The sequence below is a fragment of the Hoplias malabaricus genome, chromosome 3 (assembly GCF_029633855.1).
Source record: "Hoplias malabaricus isolate fHopMal1 chromosome 3, fHopMal1.hap1, whole genome shotgun sequence".
Classification (NCBI taxonomy): Eukaryota; Metazoa; Chordata; class Actinopteri; order Characiformes; family Erythrinidae; genus Hoplias; species Hoplias malabaricus.
Genome location: NC_089802.1, coordinates 47,212,347 through 47,235,321, shown reverse-complemented (window position 1 = coordinate 47,235,321; position 22,975 = coordinate 47,212,347).

Below are 22,975 nucleotides of genomic sequence, written 5' to 3'. Positions count from 1 at the left end.
ATAGTTAACCTAATCCCAACAAGTTTGAACACTGACAGAGGTATTTAAAGCACATCTGGAGGTGTGTATTAGTCTAATGTGACGGGACACGTCCACTCAAGCCCAGGACTGGCACCAAATCTACTAATAAGGTGTGTGTATGTGTGTGTTGTGGGGTTGGGGGGTGGTGTTGGGGGTGTTATGGAAGTCCATTCAGTTTGAGTTTAGTGAAACAGCACCACTTTGTGGTTAGTCCATTAATTCCCTAAAATAGATTCACTCACTCACTCACTCACTCTCTCTCTCTCTCTCTCTAGTGCATGCACACACACACACACACACACACACACACACACACAGGGTCTATAAATGCTCAGGTGGCATATTCATTTCATTCAGAGTTATAGTGCATGTAATAGCTGCACCACTTTCCACTGCAGCTTGGTCAGTGTTCGTCTTGTATAAAATGCTGCTGAAAAGCCAGTTTCAGTGTTTTATATTAGACACTCAGTGATGGCCAGAATTATTCATAATGTCAGCTGAGCATGGACTGTCTTTTAAAAGGGGAATCTACAGCTACCCCCCCCCCCCCCCACACACACACACAATTAATTTAATATAATGAGACTAACTGTGAAAGGCATCACTGTGCAGACTCTTGCCCAGTCTGTATTCCTTGCTGCAGTGCTGATGGAGCTCAATGCCTCCATCACAGAAATTATGCCATGGAATGTTATGAACACATTTCCTGATGTCTGACACACGTCATACATGTCACTGGTAGTGTTTTTACAAATTCAATTCACTGATGAGCCTTAAGATGAATATGTATGCCTCCTTGTATCTCCATTCATTGTCCACTGACCACACAGGAGCACTTTGTAGTTCTACAATTACAGACTGCACTCCACCTGTTGCTCTATATATTTTGTTAGCCCCCTTTCTCCCTGCTCAATAATCAGTAACCCCAAAAGGATCACGACAGGTAGAAGTTATTAGCACTGCAGGGACTCTGTTGTTGATGATGTGTTAGTGTGTGTTCCATTGGTTATAAATGGATCAGTCACAGCAGTGCTACCGGACTGAACGTAGTCCACCAAGCAAAAATATCCAGCTGACAGCGTCCTGTGTCCACTGATGAAAGACTAGAGAACGAACAACACAAACAAAGCAGCAACATATAAGCTGCTTCTCTCTGACTTTACATCTACGAGTTGGACAAATGAGGTAGGTGTTTCTGAGTGGACACTCAGTGCTTGAAAACTCGAGCAGCACTGCAGTGTCTGATCCACTTGTCCCAGCACAAGACAGCGAGGAAAAACAACCTAGTGTATGACGGGGAAGAACAATGCTGAACAATGTGAAATAAGATGTTAGAGTGAATGATGGAGAATATTCTAAAACAATCTGAATAGGAGACAACATTCTAGGTCTGTAGAGAAGAACATTCAACATGAACAGACGACAAAATTTTAGAGGTGGGTAAACGAGAGAACACTCTAGAACTGTGTGGATAGAGTAAAAACATAGTGTCACTGTCCAAAGAAAATAATTAATTTAATTCATTACCTGTAAGTACTTATCCAGTTCAGGGTCACTGTGGGTCCAGAGCCTACCTGGAATTATTGGGCGCAAGGTGGGAACACACCCTGGAGGGGGTGCCAGTCCTTCACAGGGCAACACACACAATCATACATTCACTCACACACACACACACCTACGGACACTTTTTTTGAGTCGCCAATCCACCTACCAACGTGTGTTTTTGGACTGTGGGAGGAAACTGGAGCACTCGGAGGAAACCCACACGGACACAGGGAGAACACTCCTTACAGACAGTCACCCGGAGTGGGAATCGAACCCACAACCTCCAGGTCCCTGGAGCTGTGTGACTGCGCCACCCTGCTGCCCAAAGAAAATAATTTATTTCCAAAATTATTTCCTTTACCATCCTTATATCTACTTAACTTTCAGTGGAAGTAAATGTTCTGTCCTGATGATACTTGCCATTCTGTATGTGATGTGTTAAAGAATAACGCAACTGAACAAGGGTCGCCGCATTCAGACGCTTCAGTTCTGTGACTGGAATAAAGAGGGAAAGCGTTCATTACCCAGAGAGTGAACACAGATCTTACCAGTCAGAGTTCAGCTGCCTTCTGCCCCACCACAAACACTGTGTCTGGGTTTATCAAGTCTGTACTTCGGCTACATAAATGATGCAGAGCGCACAAATGTGTGGGTGAGACGTTATAAATAACCATAATGTCATTAATATTTAAATAAACATATATAACCAAGACAGACCCAATCAATTAATAATGATACAGTTACAGTGCCATTTCTCTCACTATATCTGTCTGTTTCAAGGCTCTTAGTCTAAAGCAGCACAACATGTATTCAAATATATACAATATGAACAATTCCGTACAAATACACAATGAAAGGACTGTGCAGCTAAAGATCACTTAGGCTTTGTAAAGGGCTCATGTTACTGAAACCAGACTCTCTGTGTTTTATTGAAATTACAGTTTGATATAGGCTGTTTTCAGATGCAGCATTCATTCCCTTGTCCAGATGCTTTTCAATTTTCAATTTTGAATGTACACCTATGTAAGAAATTGCAGTATGGGACCCCAAGGAAACATCATAATGAAAGGTTCAAACCAGGATGGCTCCACTTGAATGGAGCAGACCATTTGTAGTATTTATATTTAAGACAATTTCAGTAAAAGGCCACTACAGCTCCTGCTGTGGGGCTAGGAATTTATTACCTCACAGAAATAACTTGAAGTCTTTCTTACAGAGGTCTTACATAGATTTCTGATGTTAACTAACAGGGTGGCACGGTGGCGCAGCAGGAAGTGTTTCTGTCACACAGCTCCAGGGAGCTCCAGGGTTGTTGGTTAATGTCCCGCTCCAAGTGAATGTCTGTGATGAGTTTGGTGTCTCCGTGGGTTTCCTCCAAAAACGTTGGTAGATGGATTGGTGACTCTAAAGTGTCCATAGGTGTGAGTGTGTGTCGCTCTGTGAAGGACTGGCGCCCCCTCCAGGGTGTGTTCCCGCCTTGTGCCCATTGATTCCAGGTAGGCTTCGGACCCACCGCAACCCTGAACTGGATAAGAGGTTAGAGGCAATGAATGAATGAATGAACTTCACTAACATATTGGTTCATATCCTCATTAAGATACCTTCTTAACAGGAGGACTTTCATCCCACGCAGGGTGTATTTTACTCTCATGTTTTGATACTGTTTTTATTGTAATAAAGATTTATTTTGACACAAAAAAAATGTCAAAACAATACAACAACCTACTTATTTCTACACATATTTTCCATTTGATATGTTTAACTCAATAAATAAGCACTTTTTGTAGCTCTACAGTTAAAGACTGTATTCCAACTGGTTAAACCCCTTTCATTCTGCTTATAAATGGTCAGCACCACCATTTGGTTGTTGGACTATTCTCAGTGCTGCAGTGGCACTGAGGTGGTGTATGTGCCTTATGCCTGGCCCACACAACAAGATTTGATAAAATACTAATCAATATTGAAAAAATGAAACACCCCACAACCTGCTTGAACCTTGTTGGTCTTCGAAGTCCCCACACTACACAATCCGTCCTGAATAAAACACCACACACTTTCAGGTTGCTCACGCCTGACAGGCAGCTCCGGTCCTCAAACCCCATGGGAGTTTTTCAAAAACTGCTACATCACGAGAGCAGATGAGAATTTCTCACAAACTAGATGTAAACAAACACGGCAGATGGCAGTGAAATCATAACCCTAGCTCGGCTTTCACTGGTTTACGTTCTTTCAGGCAGGATGTTCATGTTGCTTTTCACACCTGAGAGTCAGCGTCCACCCCACACTACAGGATTCTGAGTCGTAAACATTGGGGCAACAATCGGGGCGTGCGCTGACTGCACGGGGAGAAGACTGGATTATGGACCCACCACTCTACAGGATGACCTGGGGGTGGAGCAAATCTGCCTAAAAACTGGGCTGATTATGCTGTACTGTGGGCCAGGCATTACACTGGTGTGAGCGGATCAGACACAGAAGTGCTCCTGGAGTTTTAAACAATGTGCCCACTCACTGACCTCTATTAGACACATCTGCCTTGTTGCTAATCTAAATATAAAGGCAGTGGCAATAGCTCATCTGTAGCTGCACACTTATTGCCATCTTTCATCTGGGGTTAAAGGACAGTGTTGGCTGGATATTTTTTCTAGGTATCTAGCTGTGTCACAGGAGCCATCACACTTGGCTTGTCGACTGTTCACACGCCGACTGTTCATCAGAACAGAGGTAATTTATAGTTGTTAGAAGCTCAATAAAAACTGTTAAATGTCCACTATAATGGGAAATTTTAAATAGTGTCTGCACTATTTAGTTAATGTCTATTAATGTACTGCATAGGATGTGCAATTGTTTGTATTACTCTTGACTGTATGTGTTTATGAGTATATCAGGTTGTGTGTGTGTGTGTGTGTGTGAGAGAGAGAGAGAGAGAGAGAGAGAGAGAGAGAGTTTGGTATCTGGCCTGTGTCACACTGAAGTGCATCTCTGTTTACTCTGACTGAGGTGTGGAGTTATGTAGAGGTCAAGCAATTTGCGATGGACTTCAGTCTATCAAACTGCAGCTCACACTAGAGGAACAAGAGGCTCAGAGCCTCCTGAGGAAAGCCTTTATTATTCCTGCCTTCCATTTGGATTAATGTGTCAGAGGAAAGATGTTAGCGTAGCTAAAGATGTTAAATCTTCACTTTTCAGAATGTCATCCATTTTAGAATACCCATACCGTCTTTGCTCAGCGAGGCCAAAAATGTCACCCTCATGCCCGTCTGCTTTTTTTGAACCTCCAATGCCTTCTGCACTTCTGCCTGAGAAATCAATAATGAGGCACCAGCCGTGAGCAAACACAGACAGAGAAGCTGGAGACATTCCTTACCCCTCTATACACACCCTCCAAAGTGTTCCTCACACTGTTCGGTTGATGGAATCTGTTGATGACATGACTATCCAGATTTCTAAGACATCCCTTGTAGTTAGTGGCTTGCTCAAATAAGGAGTTCCAGGTCTAAGCTGTTTTTAACCATAGATGAAATTGATGGCATTTTTAAAACTGTCCTCCTCAACCAGGATAAACAAAAACGTCAAAGGCTAATCAAATTCTAGCTCACAATACTGATCACAATACTTCCTATGAATATGGAGAGCTCAATTTACTTGCAGAAATGCACTGTAGAGGTGCTATTGTGATTGCTGGTGATGTTACATGTAAAGTTCCCATGGAACTGGTGGCACTGAGCACACATTAACGGTGCCAGTGGGGCTAGGTACAGCCTTAGTCAACAGGGAGGCCAGTGTGGATTTATAGTTGTTGATGGTAAAGGGTAAGGTAGGACAGTAAAGCTGGCTTGGATTGTGTGTGTGTGTGTGTGGGGGGGGGGGGGGGGTGTCTGGGGCGACAGACTTCACTACTGAGCATTCTGGAGGTGTTGGGGGCTTAATTCAGCGAAACATCAATGAGAGGAAGTGCCCACCTGATGACCCCTGTGAAGAGCTTGTGACACAGTGGGTGGTTTGTGTACTCATGGGCTGGGCTCAAAGAGTAAAACGTAGTTGTAAAGAATAGCTGGTTGCTGACAGGAAATGTAAACCACCACAACAACTTTACTATTGAGGTGTAGGATTCAACAGGTGGCTGTAGGTAGGAACAGGTGTGGTGGGCCCTACGTGAAGCTCTAATGGACTGGCATAGGATATTTTACATCTTATCTTGTGTATGATTATAATTATTTAAGCTAATATTGGAATAAGCTGTAACCATCTGTCAGCATTGCCATAAATCAGATCCGAATGAATATCTCCGTGGGTTCTTTGATGAATCTAGGGATTCATGTAAACTGACAAAAATCAGTTATTTTAGTTTAAATAATGAAGGCTGTTAATGTTTTATATATAAAGGTTTTCTGCAAGACCGAATGATTAAGATGTGATGGTTTGATTTGTAGCACATTTTTCTACAGAAACCTACCATGTAAAAATGTTTCAGTGGTGGTGATGGGAAAAAAGTAAATGTTCCCCCTCCCAACCTGAAAAAAAAAATCATTATTTAAGTATTTATATATTTATTTCATGCATCTTGCAGCCTTGCATAATAAAAAAATTTAATCTGTCATCATCATCCATCATCCGTCAGTGGACAGGCCTAACTCTGATCCAGATAGGTTAGGGCTAGGTTGCACAGTAAGGCAAGACAGCTCAGGTTCCACCCCAGCACCCAACAGACAGCATACGCAAGGTATGTTAGTTAGTGCTAGCTAGGCAGAAAAAGAGCCACCAGCTTCTTGAGATGCTCAAAATTTGTGGTCACTGTTGTCTGATTCTCCTCTTCGTGACACGTCATATATCTTCAGTAGGATTTGGATGCAGACACGACAGTCAAGCAGAACAAGGCCTGGCATTGTCCTGCTAAAAAAAGCATGGGATCCCTGGGACATATTTGCAGATCACGCATGCTGTGGCCACTTTTGTCGTTTTCTTCTGTAACACTCTGGATTGTCTTATTGATGTTATAATTGATGTTATACCATCTTTAACACACAACCCAATGTACATTCTTCCCAAATGGACTCGTGATGCTCCGAGGGTTCAATGATCACACTTTCAGCCACGGTTTCCACTCTTGACCTTTATACACTGAGATTTTTTCCTGATCCTGAATTCTTTCATTTCATTATGAAATCGTTTAATAGTCCTCTCACAAATTAAGCATAACGTGATGAGCCTTTGTGAATTTTCTTTTAATATATTTTAGATTCTGCGTGTAGTATAATGCTTCAAAATAGTATGACATTTGAATACTAATACATTTATTTTATACAAACCTTTCACATTTGTTTTGCCTCTGTGCCATCATTTTTGAGTGTGTTTGCATCATCAAATTTAAACTTTGTTGATGTCTATAAAACACAGTCAAGCTGGTCAGTGAAAACGCTGGAAATCATTTTTATGCACGTGTCCGTTACATGAAGCTTCAAAAGATTTAACAATTAACATGGATTTGTGTTTGTACTGCTTTTATTTTCTAGAAATTTTTTATTACATGTCATCATTAGAAAAAAAAAACACTTAGCTGTATTTCTTTGTTTCTTTGTGTGTGTCTGTCTGTGTCTGCTAGTGTGTAATATCTATAGGAGCTTGTGTGTTCCCACCACTTCTACACTGCTCTGCTTGCTGCATGGCTGTGATTGATTGCTAGTGAACTGCAGTTGCTTTGATTAACAGTCACTCTCCAGCTTGTCACTGAGGTATCTGCTGTAATTTCTTGCTTTTACTTGTCAGCAGATTCAAGTGTGTAATTTTGACCAGTGCACTTGTCACCAGGCCCAGGGGTATACAGCCAGTAATCACTTCTCGATTAGGGGGGCTGTACACTGCAAATTACTTTATGTTGGTGTGGTGGCACTGTTAATTTACACACAGTGAAAGATGAAAAGAGCCACGCATCCACGCAGTGCTCAGGTCCATAGACTGATCTGCACAGCAAGCTTATTTTCTCCAGCAGTCTGTAAGCACAAACATTTGTATTCAAAGATTACTGTTAAGCTTTTAGGGCACAGAGTGACGGTACACCTCAGTGCAGACACCCACAACACAGCGGTGTTCAACATCATAACACCTGAAAATGTGACTGAAAACAGTTATCAATAAACCCAGTTAAGACCACAACATCAATACATGCAATTAAGATAACATATTAAATATTTCATACAGGATTATGTCAAGACACCTTGCTAATGCCTCATATTCTCATTAACATTGCCATGATGTGTTCCTGATAACAGATTTGAATGGATTACATTTGGTCTTAATTATATATCTTTAGAAGGAAGAGATCTGGGGTTGTGGGCTCGAGTCCCGCTCCGGGTGAATGTCTGTGACGAGTTGTGTGTTCTCCCCATGTCCACGCGTGTTTCCTCCCACGGTTCAAAAACACACGTTGGTAGGCGGAATGGTGACTCAAAAGTGTCTATAGTGTAAGTGTGTGAGTGTATGTGTGAGTGTGTGTGCCCTGTGAAGGACTGGCGCGCCCTCCAGGGGGGTGTGATCCCGCCTTGTGCCCAGTGGTTCTGGGTAGGCTCCGGACCCACCGTGACCCTGAACTGCATAAGCAGTTACAGATAATGAATGAATTAATGTTTAAAAAAGAAAGATGACATCTCCATCACATAAGCATCAAAGCTGGGAGAACATTTCAGGTGAAAACATTATCAAGATATTATCTATGCATCATTGGAGGAGGTCTGGAGGAAGGGAAGAGAATCCTCTTATATTTGAAAAGCTTAGAATCCTAGCCTCCTCGCCCACACTCTTAAAAAGGAGTCTATAAAATACTGTTTTTTTTGTAATTGAAGATTGGAAACAGCCTTTTTAAATAAAGGAAACCTTATTGCATGCTTGATAATGGAGTACTCTGAAATCTGGAGAGTCATTCCAGCAAAGCAAAAATATATTTAAAGAACTGAGGGTGATGCACTGTATGTCTACTGCTTGTAATTCACCACAAAGTTGTAGTTTCAAATGCAATTAGAGTCCCACGGAGAGGATGATTATTTAAGATATGAAGGTATCCTGATACGCTCACTTTATACAACAGTTTATAAACTAGAAAAGTTTTTGAGCAGGTTTCCTAAGTTTCACATTAACATAGAATAATAAATATCACACTGCTAAAACTGAAGTTATATTCTACAATATAAAAACTACACCATTTAGTAAAACACTGGTTCTATACAGGGCGGCACGGTTGTGCAGCAGGTAGTGTCGCAGTCACACAGCTCCAGAGACCTGGAGGTTGTGGGTTCGATTCCCGCTCCAGGTGAGAGTCTGTGAGGAGTTGGTGTGTGCTCCCTGTGTCTGCATGGGTTTCCTGCGGGTGCTCCGGTTTCCTCCCACAGTCCAAAAGCCTATGTTGGTAGGTGGATTGGCGACTCAAAAGTGTCCATAGGTGTGTGTGTGTCTGTGTTGCCCTGTGAAGGACTGCCGCCCCCTCCAGGGTGTATTCCTGCCTTGTGCCCAATGATTCCAGGTAGGCTCTGGACCCACCGCGACCCTGAACTGGATAAGCGGTTACAGATAATGAATGAATGAATGGTTCTATACAGATATAAGCCAGCAATATAAAATCACCTCATTTATACACTCATTCTTCAGTTAATCAGCTCCACCTACCATTCATATGCTGTAGTTTATCTGTTGCTCTGCATGCTTTGCTTGCCATTTTTCACCCCTGTTCTTCAATGGTCAGTTCCCCAACAATAATGAAGTGAAAAGGTTTGACATTGCACAACTTACTACAAAATGTGTCTTCTGCCTTTAACCAAACTGTGGCACACATACAGAGTTGTGGGCCACCATCCTCCAGTGTTCATGGAGCAGTTGGAGAAATATGCCTTGTCCAACGACACTTGAGCCCTGGATTATGGGAGGAGGCCGGAGCTGCTCCTTCACTCTTATCGCCCCCGATTTTTCTGCCGGTCATGGGGATCAAACCAATGACCTTCCTGTCCCAAGCCCACTTTTCTAGGCCATGGCTGGTATTGGTACAATTTGTGTATTGGATTACCTTCAGCACTGAAGTGACACCAAAGTGAATTGTGTTAGTTTAATTTGTGCTGGTACAAAGGGTCTTACAACAGCTTTACTGTGGCTTCTAAACACCTCTATTTTACACTTTCACTGTGAGTGGACACTGTTTAAATACTCCAGCAGCACTGCTTATCAGTGCAACATATACTCACACCACCACCACCACAGTGTTATTGCAATCCTGAGAGTGAACCCAAAAACCAAACAAAACCTACTGTGTGGTGGTCCTAAGCATTTGAAGACTTTGGTCTAAATGTAAAAATTAAAAATGCACACACACGCACACGCACACACACACACACACATATACATATACATATACACATATACATATACATATATATATATATATATATATATATATATATATATATATATATATATCAACTGATTAAAAATGTAATCAAGATACTCACAATGACTTTCTATGATTAATCACAGAATTTGCTTAGAAAGAGATGAAAAAACAAACATGAAGAGCAGTATGCATAACAAACTGGTTATAAGAAACCATGCTTTTAACTTTATTATAACATTTCAGAGTAGTTTTTATGATATTTGAATTAGAATCTTAATTTCTTGAGGAAATGTTTTAGGGAGAGATTTAACAAAACTAAGCCCTGACACTAAGCTTGAACTTAGAAAATTGCAGCATGCAGCTCACAGATCGGACAATAAAACACCTCTATATCCAGCTTCAATAACTTCATAAGAGATAAGTGTGTGGATTAAGGCACCAGAAAAAAAATGTGCTCAGTGTGTGTGTGTGTGTGTGTGTGAGTGAGAGAGAGAGAGAGAGAGAGAGAGAGAGAGAGAGACTAAGAGTGCAAGTTAGTTATGAGATTTACAACCCTGAGTGTTTACAGCCACTAATATGTCACTAGACTCTGTAAATTGACTAAATTGTTTAAGGAAGTTGTGGCCAAACATGGTAAATGTTTCATGTGTTTAAAAAAAGAAAAAGAAAAAAAAGAACACATTAAAGTGTCCAGATTATTCACATGCATTAACACGTTCATGTAGACAGCACTAGTTCCAATAGAATAAAGTTGTTAAAAAATGTACCCTCTCATTATATATCAAAATTATATTTAAATGCTTTTTTGCTAAATGTGTATTTACATTAACATTCAAGACAATATCACACCTTTGGATTCAGTCATTCTTGTTGAGACAGGCCTTGTTTTTCTCAGAGTAATCAGTCAATGAAGCTGTGTTTCCAGTGGGGCTTATGCTTTTTGTAAAATCCTATGAATGTAAAAAAATCGAATGCTTCCAGCTCTGAGAGGAAAACGCATTTTCATTAATATTCTATTAATATCAAGGAAACTGGTAAAGTAAGACTGCAAAGTATACGCCTCAGCTAGGGTTAGGGTGGACTTTCTGCTGAATCAGTGATGCAGTGTGTTCATTCTCTTTGTTACAAAGGCCTTTGATACTGACACTTGTTTTTCAGAAACATGAATACTTTAATTCCTACATCACCACTGTTCTGATAAAGAACTTGTGAATGATGAGTTTTCTCCAGGACTCCGACCTTCAGCCCTCCTCCTCTGAGGCTCATTTCATATCAGCTGTTTGCTGGGACTGAAGTCCTACTGGTGCAATTTCCACCTTCTTTACGGACATAAGACGAGGAATTGCAATCCTGAAGGAATAAACTCTACAGCAAACAAATAAATGTCTAGTTCCTCTACCATTTCTGTAAAATGATTTACTGAATGTCACTCACTGGATGGCACACTGACAGTGTCTTTACTCTTACATATAACCGCTCTTAAATCTTCCTGCAATGCTATATATTCCACTCTCTTATACTTCACTGTTTACTCATTTCCCCAGATGAGTGATTCAACTCATCATTTCATTATAAAGCACTTTATGAGGCTGATAAAGAATTTATGCGAAATCCTGTGCAGTGGTAAACCTCAATAGAAGGGGTTTCATTCTAAAATGAGTTTCCAAATAAATCTTTCAACTAAGAAATATCAAGAAAAATCTAAATTTGTCAAATTTGTTCTGGAAGAAAAATCAGATATCACCAATCTCTATAAACAAGCATTGAACATTCCCTGCTTTAATACACCCACTACAACAGAATAGTGGGCTGTTAATAAGCTGATTTGTTTGATTGTAGGTGTAGTGGGAGCAGGGAAAACACTCAAAGTGCAGGGCACCAGGATCAGGGTTGAAAAGCACTGCTTTAGAGTATCTGCCCATCAGAATATGATCATCAGGATCCATGCCAAGCATTGGCAAGGTGTTGAAGATATAGTAAAATATGGAGAAAAATATGAAGACAACAACAAACGAGTCCTCTGGAGCAAATGTCCTGCATTAAATCTCAGATCCCCCAAGATAAAATTGAGGAAGCATCATTCATTACCTAATCCCCCAAACTCCATACAATATTAGAGACGCAGGCTCAGTTGACATTTTTAAATGATGACTTAAAATGTTCCTGTTTAACAGAGCTCATAATTAGTCAGAGATCTTAGTTTACCTCACGTTGCTATCATTTATTTATTTTGTCTCATCTTTTAATCTATTTCTTCACTGAAACATTTTTTTATCTATTCTTTTTAATTATGATTCTTAATTTTTTATGGTTTTACCTGTTCTGCTTCACCCTGATTTTGAGTGATCTGATTTGCAATAATACCATTTATCATTATTATTAATAACTATTATTATGAAATCTAGACTCTGAGTCATATTTGGTATATAATTTGTATCTAAGATCAGTACCTCACCTCACTAATGTTACTGTGGATGTATGCAATCACACTCTCAGAGCAATGTTCTAATATCTAGTGTAAACTTGCTCAAAACAGTTCAGCCTTTTGCTGCAGCAAAAAAAAAAAGAAGAAGAAGAAGAAACATTACCACACACATTAAGGCACATTATTTAGGAAGAAACACTTGAATGAAACTGTGTGAACTTTCAGAAATATTGTATGAAATGCCAAGATTCCATAAACAAAACCTACATGCAATAAGCAAGATCAGAGAAGTGATATCTCATTGTGTTGTTGTGTGTAATAGTGTGTGTGGAAAAAGATAAACTGCTGCTCCTGTGGCACAGTCATGGTCCAGGAACTGTTCCCAGGATTGAGAGGAATATGGCCTGTCTCGTAAAAGACACACAAATGCCTTGACAAATGTTTACACGCTCAGATCTCACAGTTTCTCACAGCGCCGATGGCTCAATCTCTCTTCACCAATCAGATTCTCCAGCAGCCCAGACTCTCCAGCAGACCCCCAGCCGAGAGCACTGACAACGGGCATCTGCCAGAAAGCCTGCTGGCTGACCAATCATCCATAACACACACACACACACACACACACACACATATATATATACGCATAGGCAACAGGGTCTAAAAATAATTGTAATGTTTTAAAAGCAAACAAATTCCAGTCAAACACAATGGGTTATAATGTAGGTTAATGACCTATTGATTCTTTTGGGAATTATTCATATTTTAACTGACCATTAAGGTACAGTTATTTTGGAATGATACAGAATTGTTTAAAAAAAAACATGTCCCATGTAAACTCTGGTTGAGTGAAATGTTCCACAGCTGTGAGGCTGTATGAGTGTCTGATGTACTCTGTTCAAGTATTTTTTTTTCTGAATTTCCAGGTAGTGACTCACCATAAAACTGATTAAGATGAAGCCATTACAGAAGATGAATGTATGAATTATAATCCATCGACATCATGCGTCTCACTCATGTTACCTCTCATTTTGTTGTGGTTTTTGGAACTAATGATATATATATGATATTATATATATATATATATATATATATATATATATATATATATATATATATATATATATATATATATATATTGTGAATTACCTTTCAGATGCACCTCTACACCTCTGGTTAGAATTCATGTTCTGCTGATTCTCCAAGTGAATATAAATTGGCATAGCCTTCACTGGGACCACATATAAATGACATTTTCCTGCATATTTTAATGTACATTATTTTATCAGTAGGCTTATTCTTTTTTCCACAGTGCATTACAATGTGCATGATTGTGCTCTCTTTGGAAAACATGTACTTTTTTTTTATTTGAAATAAAACATTAAACTAATTTGATGGGGCAGCGAATTTCAGTGAAAATTAAAGGGGGTCTGAAGGGACACTGTAGAACCCTATTTTTATTGGATGCTTACATTTGTTAAGAGCTTTGGGTTTGTGGGGGTTGTGTTTCAGCTGACAACTGAATGTAACATTCATAAAACTGTTCAGTTTAATTAGTCCCTAAAGATCAGTATAGTAAAAAACATTAAAAGCCTTTAGAATCTCTGACTATATTCCATGCAAACACAATTAAAATGAGCATCATTACAGAGTACACATCATTTCAATCAGAATTGTTTTTAACCTTATTTGCTCACAAGCTGCCACAACATATATATAGAAATGTCTTTGTTTATTAGTTATAAATATGTCTCTGTGATATAAAACCCAGTGAGCAGACCTATTTACATGTCTACTTGCCTGTAAACCATCTAGAACCACATCAATAGTTCCCACATGGGAGTAGGCACCAATCCAGCTCGCAGAGATTGATTGACAGCTTTTATTCTTTTCCAACAACTGTGAAGAGACACTAACAAGTTACTGCACTTCCAGAATACACAATTTTGATGAGAAAATCACCAACTGCCTGTTCCATCTACAGCAGTCCTAATTACAGGATAAAGAAGACACTGCACTAAGGCTTTCTATAGAAGCACAGGGCAACAACTGTTGCATAACTTTCATTATTGTCTTTCATGCCGCTCAATATTTGTTTACTCATTTTCAAAGTGCTTTGTGTGTTAAGCTAGCTAGCTTTATGCAAGAACATAAAAACATTTGTAGACACCTCTGCTATGCAAATAAGTCATTCCCACTACTTTAAGGTGTACCACATGCTGACCCACACATTCAATTGGTCAAACAACATAGTCACCTCGGTCATCAACAAAGTCATCATAGAAAAGAACTTCCATTAGAATAGGACCTATGGTATAATGTATATAGTGCTCTCATAGGGAACACTGGAAGTCACATAGAAATAACAAACAATTTTGCACACCTAGAAAGGGGCACGAACAATCAAGAAGTGAAATTAATAGATCACACACAAACACTGACCAGCACTTTCTACTCAGTGGAAATGATCAAAACCTGGTTCTTCCTTCAAAATGAGCAAGCTTCAATTACTCCATATTTTGAATCATTACATTTCAAATCACATGCAAGGCAAGAATTGAGACATATCTTGCTGCCAGATGGTGGAACTAACTTCCAACGGCTGTCCAAACGACAAATTGCCTTGCCGTCTTCAACAGACTGAGGACCCGTTTTTGTGTAAAGCATTTAAATGAACATTACTTGAGCACTTACTGAAAGAAATGTGTTGTACAGCAACTATGCTGTGTCTTGTCTGTGTTTATATGAGCTCTGTTTATTGTGCCATTTTTATTTTCATCTCCAGGTTCACTTTTATTTAAAAAAATTCTGCTTTGGTATCAAGTAATATCTTAGCCCAAGTGTATGTTGGACAGAAACCACAAATATGGAAAGCAGGGGTACTGCATCACCCCCTGTTAGCAGCAAAGAATGATTGGAAAATACATAAAAATGACAATATTTGTATAGTTAAATTATTAAGTCTGGTAATATATATATATATATATATATATATATATATATATATATATATATATATATATATATATATATATATACACACACATAGGTGCTGGTCATAAAATAAGAATATCATGAATATTTATTTCAGTAATTGTGAAAAAGTGAAACTTGTATATTATACTTATTCATTACACACAGACAGATATATTTCAAGTGTATATTTCTTTTAATTTAATGATTATAATGGACGACTAATGAAAACCCCAAATTAAATATCTCAGAAAATTAGAATATTGTGAAAAGGTTCAATATTGAAGACACCTGGTGCCACACTGTAATCAGCTAATTAACTCAAAACACCTGCAAAAGCCATTAAATGGTCTCTCAGTCTAGTTCTGTAGGCTCCACAATTATGGGGAAGACTGCTGAATTGACAGTTGTCCAAAAGACGACCATTGACACCTTACACAAGCAGGGAAAGACACAAAAGGTCATTGCTAAAGAGGCTGGCTGTTCACAGAGCTCTGTGTCCAAGCACATTAATAGAGAGGCGAAAGGAAGGAAAAGATGTGGTAGAAAAGAGTGTACAAGCAACAAGGATAACCACACCCTGGAGAGGATTGTGAAACAAAACCCATTCAAAAATGTGGGGGAGATTCACAAAGACTGGACTGCAGCTGGAGTCAGTGCTTCAAGAACCACCATGCACAGACGTACGCAAGACATGGGTTTCAGCGTCACATTCCTTCTGTCAAGTCACTCTTTAACAAGAGACAGCGTCAGAAGTGTCTCACACCTGGGCTAAAGACAAAAAGGACTGGACTGCTGCTGAGTGGTCCAAGGTTATGTTCTCTGATGAAAGTCAATTTTGCATTTCCTTCCTTCCTGGAGGAAGAGAGGAGAGGCACCGTATCCACATTGCTTGAGATATGGCCATGAAAACTGGGACAAACAACACCAGAAAGCCAAAATAGCACAAAAACTAAAATGAGTACTCTTTCATGAACATAGTTTCAAATATGTCTAAGCTCAATCCACAAACTAGAAGTGTTTTCCAATAAGTTGAAAACTTCATAAAGCTTTACCTATGCCTTCCAGGCTCTGTTGCTTCATCTGAAAAATATTCTCTACATTGCGTTATCTTAAAAAATGGTTACATACTACAATGATGCAAAAGAGATTGACACACAGCACTCCTGCGTATGCAGTCACATTTGTGGTAGGCTTGATATTGATGCTCTAACAAAGACTTCCATTAGCACCAACTCAGAGAAAGGCTAAGTTTTGGGTTTTGTGAGGCACCAGGGTTTGTTGCAGATATAAAGGCAGTGGTTTGTGCTACCGCTTTGCAGGATGAGTTGTTAACCTATTTTTACTAACATGCACTCTTTTAATGAAAATGATACTGTGGTTAAAAGTGTCTGCAAACGTCATGGATGTAAGTGTGAGATAGCCTTCTAAATACATTAAAACAACCTCTTAAACTTGCTAAATGAGGGTGAACCAGCTGGGGGATTGTGACTTTTACCACATTTGGTTGCTATTTGAATACAGTAGGGCAACCAATTAGAATAAAGGTAATTTACATACCACATTATTAGTCTTAGTAAGTCACAGTAACAAACAGCTGGTTTAATTCTAAGGGATTAAATAAGATTAGAAAATGTTAACGCAAAAATGAATGAGTACTGTTTCTGGCACGTAAACACACTGCTGGGTAAGAACACATTTTTTGAGATAAGAAAAAAATATTGTAGTATGGCCCCTTGAATAGCTTTCCGAATCGCAGCAGAGAAGGTGGACCTGGATGCCAGATGATCTTTTTGTGATGATTTTTCATTAAACTGGTCCTTGAAAATAATGAGTTATACACCCCTGCAGTGTATCTCCTACCACCCACTCTTCTCTGTTGCAGAAGTTACAGAGTTGGCATGGCCTACACCAGGGGTTTCCAAACTTTTTAAGCCTTCTATCTAATACTGTTGCCAAGAAATATCCACGAGACCACCATTTCATAAAAACAGCACAGATTTAACCCCCTCCCACCCAGTGGTTTCCTGTCTTAAGACAGCTTGACTGAGCACCAGGAAAGCCACTTCCACTGTGTGTCCAACTCCAGTGTCACTGCACAGTGACATTTCGTTGAAGACATGAGCTTTCATGTGCTTCCTTTAGCCAATCCTCTGGAAGACTTGGCAAACTTATGATAAAGCATGTGGCTCAAAAGATTTACCTTCAGGGAAAATGTGAGGAAGCTGAAAGTACATTTCTCATGTCCTGAGCACAGGAAACATCTTGAAACACTATTTTTAAAAATGCCTTTCTAAAAAACAAACTGGTCTTTGGATTGATGCCACATTTTTCAATTTCTTACACAACATTTGGTTGTGACAAAAAATCTATTTTGCAAATGAGTATTATATAAGCACTTAATCTACAATGATTCAATTCAATTTATAACCAAAAAGGTTGTAAGTCCTGATTTTTGAACATCTGGTAATGTCATACAAAGGTTTTATGAAAATAAAACAAGTTAAAGCTGGTTTGTATTTTTAGGACACTCCAAACTAGAATGTACAGAAAAGTAGTTGTTTAAAGGCTACAATGCTGTGTTTGAGGATGGTCTCATTGTTTGGTGTCTGTAGCAATGAAGAAAGCTAAAGGGAGCACAGCACAGTGACAGAAGCAGCTACAAGACCTTCATAGTACACCTCTGCTGTATTAATGACATGTGACTACATGCCTACCTTGATTTATACAGTCCTGCAATGCACACATTCGTCTGAAGGCCTTCCAGTCTATGATAAACAGCTTTAGTTGCAAGGCCTGTCAAACAGTCAGACAATATTACAATGTTATTTGTTTACATAGTGTACTTCGAGCGTACTTAAAAATTAAACATTTATAAATGTGCAATTTTTCTATTTAACCAGGTTTCACGCAATTAATGTTTTTGGTCTTTTGGGAGATACGAACCATTGTCAGGCTGTAGTAGGTGGGCAACAGGTGGGTGGGGTTTATTTCACAAGTACTTTGGTATAAATCATCACCTTTATTGAATATCAACATGGAAACATGCAACTTCAAAGCATTAGTCCATGAAGTTCTATGTGTTGGTATTTGCAATAGGGCATGTTCTATTTGATAATATTTCTTGCAAGGACGATATCTACTCATTATGAAAATACTTAATTGCCATCTTTGTAAAGCTTTTTTATTCGTCTGTAAACATGAAGAAATATTGCTCAAACAGATGGTAAAAAAAAAACATTTGAGATTTAGGGATTGAGGCCTGGGCTATTAAAATTATCATAAATATGTTTTATTGTTTTGTATCGCTCTAGAATATGACAACAGAAGTGAATTACAGGCTTATCATTCTAGAATTTTCAGCTTATTAGCTTTATGGTATATAGCAGAATAAGGATGGGAGAAGTGCAAGTGATGAGGCAAAGTATGAACATGTGAATACAAAACAGACATAAAGATTAATCTAGGTAATATAAAAAATATAATTAACAAATCAGAATATATTTGTCTGCAAAAACACATGCTGTTTTGGACATATGAGCATATGAAAATCTGATAATATCCATTTTTTTTAAAGTTTTCTTTCGACACATAAAAACAAATTTCGTAACGGCTGGCCTGCCCCCACACACACTGCAATATAAACACATACTGTGACCAGTTTATTACATTGTATAAAAAGCATGCGTTTTAATGTGATGATTTCTATTAAAATAATAAGATGGTGATGCTTTGTTGTGCAGACACATCTTATCTAAATCAGCTATTTGCTGTTAATAGAGTCAGAGCACTCGCGATGCATATTTGAGAATATTTATTTACCGTGAAGCAGTATCAAATCTAATCTGAAGGAACAGGAGAATGCGTTTTGAAATCCAACTATTTCAAAGCTCTACTCACAGCTGGAGACACCAAACGGAGTGTGAATCTTCAGGCCATTAACCCACAGTGTGACAGCTGACAGAGAACGGACATTACCAATTATGGCCATAAGAAGATAAGGCTTGACACCTCACTTTTTCATCCTTTGATACAACCTCTGTCCCTCTGTCTATGTGACTTTATCTCTGATGATATTTCCACAGTGAGCTGCAGCTTCTTCTCACAGGCCATAGGTTCTGTGGTGAAATCACATTTCATCCTTATTAGTGATTTTGTTTTGACATCACCTCTGCATAGAAACAATGGTAGTTGTAATAAAAGCAACTCTTGGACAAGGTTCTGTAAGATAACATTCAAAGCCAATTCATCTTCTAGATATTGCCACAGAAAGTTTATTTGCGAAAAAGTCCCTTGAATTGATTTCACACATTTTTATCTCTGTTTTGCTGTGTGGTCCAGGATATTAGAAATGCATGAACAGTAATACTGGAAACTGACCAACTGAAACAGTGACATTATTTAGGAGTTTCTTCAAAACTCATGCATTAGTATAAAAGAACTAGTGTAGATGAGTTTCTGGAGTTGCAAAGGTTAATACTGTGTTTTAAATTTTTTTCATTTAGTCTTCACAATCCAGCATAGGGGCTAGGGTTGGGTGGTACGGTAATACCATATAAAGTGGTATTTAAAAATGCGGACGGTATCTCAAAATGAGAGCAGTATGGCCAAATTATGATGTGTGTGGTGCGTCAAATTTCTGTTCTGTGTCTTTAGGTACAAGGCCAGACTTCATTCATGTGCATTTAAGAGAGCCACAGAGAGGGGGTGCTGTGGGAGCTCACTGACAGTTGAGATCACAGTCTGAAAAATGGGTGAGAAGGAAAAGATAATAATTATTAACAAAAAAAATAAATAAATAAAAAAAAATAACACAAGCCCAGTAGCCTAAGACAGTTGTGAACTTTTTGCTCACAGGTATGAGGCTTATAAATATGTTTGAGATTTGTGTGCTAAACCACAAAAAACAAACTGATAAAAAAAATAACTACAAGAAACATACAGTTTAATCACAGTATAATATCATCATTGTCCAATTAATAATGTATCTCCATTTTTGATCATTTTTAGTTTACTCTATCTTTTGAACACAGCAGCTGTCCTTCACACTGTGTGAAAATATCATGATGAATGGATGAGCAGAAATGCTCAAATTACTTGGAAAAAAGTTAAGGTTTTTTCGTCTCCTTTAAACGTACCATTTAGGGAGATATATTTTTTATTGGACAGCGATGATATATTCCTCTAACAAACATACAAAAAATGCAATTATCAAGTCAAATGTGCAAATCATTTTACTAATAGTTACTAATAACATGTTCCCAAAATACTGCTCCAGCCTACCTGTGAATACACATCTCACTGGTTTTGATATCAGTTAAGTCTGCAATCGTTCAGTTTTCCCTGTGAGAGCAGGTCTTGCTTGGAAGTTCTGTAAAATAAATGCATGGTCATTTTCAGTTTTGTAATTACAAGACTCTAAGCTGTAATGACAGACTTTAGCTAACCACTGATGAAACTCAAAGTATGCTTTGAAACCCATAATATTACTGATACAAACGGCACTATGCTACACATGAATGAACACATTTTTGTAAAAGATCTGATGCCATAAAATCTGCTTAAAAGGGCTAGCAACTGAAATTTTGAATTGTGTCTTTAGGTAAGACCTGCAGCTGTAACATATAATTAGTTCTGTGTGATGCTAACCAAGTTAGCTTCTCAATGTCTTGCATGTTGTGGCTCTTTCTTGAATCTTCTGTTCAAGCCAAGACAAAAATAGTCTGCTTTGGCCTGATACCTAAGCTAATGTACTTATAAATAATGGTTTTGGAGCAGTTCCTGAATGTGCAACTAAATACTCACCATGTATTAATTCACACACAACTCAGCAGGGCTATTTTATAAAGAGCACTGGTTATTACATAACATGTCCCTGTATTCAGTTATCACAGGCAAAACAACAAACTGGTGAAAGTCTGATTTTATTTCCTTTTTGTGTATCCAGTATAATGAACACCCACATCACTTTTGTAAACAGCTTTATGATCTTTCACTGGCTTGTGAACATTTCTCACTTGAACAGGGCAGATAGGGCTTTGGCTGGAGCAGCACTGGGATCTGTATGAACGCCAGAGAAACAGAGAGTCTCCCCTTTCATCACAGTCCCCTGTTGCTGCTGCTCTGGCTTAGTCCCAAGACATGTCCCTGTGATCTTCCATCTTTTTAATCTAATCAGCCCCATATTAGCACAGGATCTAGTAGCATTAATTGGACACAACACAAATGTACCAATCCACAACAGGGGGATGGCCATGTTGGCAGGATTCCATTTAAACACTGGGGATTTGCATGCAACAGGTGGAGCATTTAAGTGGGCTAAGAAAAACATGGACATAGAATTTGATGCTATGGCCTGAGACAGAGAGATGGAGAAAGGACGGCAAATAGGCCGAGTAGCTCTGGAGAAATTGAACATTAACCATGGCGACAGGGGATGGGGACAACTAGTGGTGAGGGTAATGAGAAGACGTATGAGAAAACTGATTCCATTTAAACACTGGGGATTTGCATGCAACAGGTGGAGCATTTAAGTGGGCTAAGAAAAACATGGACATAGAATTTGATGCTATGGCCTGAGACAGAGAGATGGAGAAAGGACGGCAAATAGGCCGAGTAGCTCTGGAGAAATTGAACATTAACCATGGCGACAGGGGATGGGGACAACTAGTGGTGAGGGTAATGAGAAGACGTATGAGAAAACTGATTCCATTTAAACACTGGGGATTTGCATGCAACAGGTGGAGCATTTAAGTGGGCTAAGAAAAACATGGACATAGAATTTGATGCTATGGCCTGAGACAGAGAGATGGAGAAAGGACGGCAAATAGGCCGAGTAGCTCTGGAGAAATTGAACATTAACCATGGCGACAGGGGATGGGGACAACTAGTGGTGAGGGTAATGAGAAGACGTATGAGAAAACTGATTGCACACGGATGAATAGCTGGTGGCTCCCGCTGCAATATACAGGGAAGAAAAATGAAAATCTTTCACTGCAGCTGTAAATAGAGACATCTCAGTTATCCACTCCGACACCCCCTTCTCAGTGTACGTTCACATGATGCACAGAAAATACCGTGGAGGCCACCCCCACAAACTCCAAACACTACACCCACTAAAGGCAACTCCTCTGATCACACCTCCAGCTGGGCTAAAAGAGCTGTCGGAATTTGAACGGAATCACGCTCGAGGTGCCTAGGCTTAATATAACCTGATCTGTAACCAAAGCAAGTCTACACGTCTCTGCTGCTGCGTACATGATACAGGAGCCCTCACGTACAGCATTGATGGCAAGAAAATTGAAGATTTAATGAATTTATGAATGTTCCAAGAAAGTTTAATTTAGTTAAGTTTCATTTAGTTAAGAAAAAAACAATTCTTGGCCAAAAGCAAAAACAAGTTTCAATATGCTGAAAAGCAGAAACTGAAAACTGTCAAAAGTAGATAAATGAAAACGAAAATGCATAAATAATATGAAGCAAATGATATCAAATGCAAGAAATTTCTTACAGTAGGTGACTTCCAATCCATTCTTCTCAACCATCCAAGGCAAAAAATTCTCAATTAAACAAACCGAAATAAGAGTCGTAATTTATATTCCACTTTAAATGGTGCCAAAAACTTACTGCTAGACTATAAATGA